Source organism: Sciurus carolinensis, unplaced genomic scaffold (assembly GCF_902686445.1).
Source record: "Sciurus carolinensis unplaced genomic scaffold, mSciCar1.2, whole genome shotgun sequence".
Lineage (NCBI taxonomy): Eukaryota > Metazoa > Chordata > Mammalia > Rodentia > Sciuridae > Sciurus > Sciurus carolinensis.
The window spans coordinates 831,693-833,320 of NW_025920178.1; positions in this window are offsets into that span (position 1 = coordinate 831,693).

The following is a 1,628-nucleotide window of genomic DNA, read 5'->3' on the forward strand; positions in this document are numbered from 1 at the left end:
TCCAGAGCTTCAACATGTCGACTTAGGACCAGACTTCGTCAGCAGGACTCCCATAGCACAAGAAATAAAAGCAAGAATCAATAACTGGGATAGATTCAAACTAAAAAGCTTTCTCTCAGCAAAGGAAACTATGAGCAATGCAAAGAAAGAGCCTACAGAGTGGGAGAAAATCTTTGCCAATCATACTTCAGATAGAGCACTAATCTCCAGAATCTATAAAGAGCTCAAAAAACTCTACACCAAGAATGCAAATAATCCAATCAATAAATTGGCTAAGGAAATGAATAGACACTTCATAGAAGATGATCTACAAGCAATCAACAAACATATGGAAAAATGTTCAACATCTCTAGTAATAAGAGAAATGCAAATCAAAACCACCCTAAGATTCCATCTCACCCCAATTAGAATGGCGATTATCAAGAATACAAGCAACAACAGCTGTTGGCGAGGATGTGGGGAGAAAGGTACACTCATACATTGCTGGTAGGACTGCAAATTAGTGCAGCCACTCTGGAAAGCAGTGTGGAGACTCCTTAGAAAACTTGGAATGGAACCACCATTTGACCCAGCTATCCTACTCCTTGGCCTATACCCAAAGGACTTAAAATCAGCATTTTACAGAGATACAGCCACATCAATGTTCATTGCTGCTCAATTCACCATAGCCAGATTGTGGAACCAACCTAGATGTCCTTCGATTGATGAATGGATAAAGAAACCTGTGGTATATATATACAATGGAATATTACTCAGCCATAAAGAATGATAAAATTATGGCATTTGCAGGCAAATGGATGAAACTGGAGAATATCATGCTAAGTGAGATAAGCCAATCTCAAAAAACCAAAGGACAATGATATCGCTAATAAGTGGATGATGACATATAATGGGGGGTGGGAGGGGTTAGGGTTAGGGTTAGAGTTAGGGTTAGGGAGGGGGTCAAGAATGGAGGAAGGAAGGACTGTATAGAGGGAAAAGAGGGGTGGGTGTCGTGGGGGGGAAGGGAAAAAATAACAGAATGAATCAACCAACATTACCCTATGTAAATTTATGGTTACACAAATGGTATGCCTTTATGCCTAGTAGAAACAGAGAAACAACATGTATCCCATTTATTTACAATAAAAAAAGTACTTCTGTGCACTCATCAGATCAAATATGAAATTGTAGAATGACAGTTCAAAAAATATTTTTCTGTGTCCATACCTTTGGGGGAGATATGCACACTGTTGATTTCTGTATCCTCTGGTTTAGCCATGCTGTTATTTCTTGATTCAGCCAAAGGAGAAAACATAAGACCCTCATCTACCAAACTATGTATGAAAAGATAAATAGTGAGATGTGGTACTCACAAGGGAAAAGAAAGTGAACTGAACTGTAACATATTTATCAGGTATCAGTGAACATTTCGGGATCAAGAACATTGAAGTGTTTAACAAAATGACTATTTTGGTGTTCAAGGGTAAAGTTAGCATGCCTTGTGTTTAAAAAGGAGCCCACTTTGACATATGTGAGTTTCTAAAGACTTTCCTGAGATGACTGTCTAAAGTTAAATACCTCTGAATCAAGGACAATGGAGCTCTGTTAAAGCACACACCTAGTGCAAACCCAAGACCCTAGGTTAA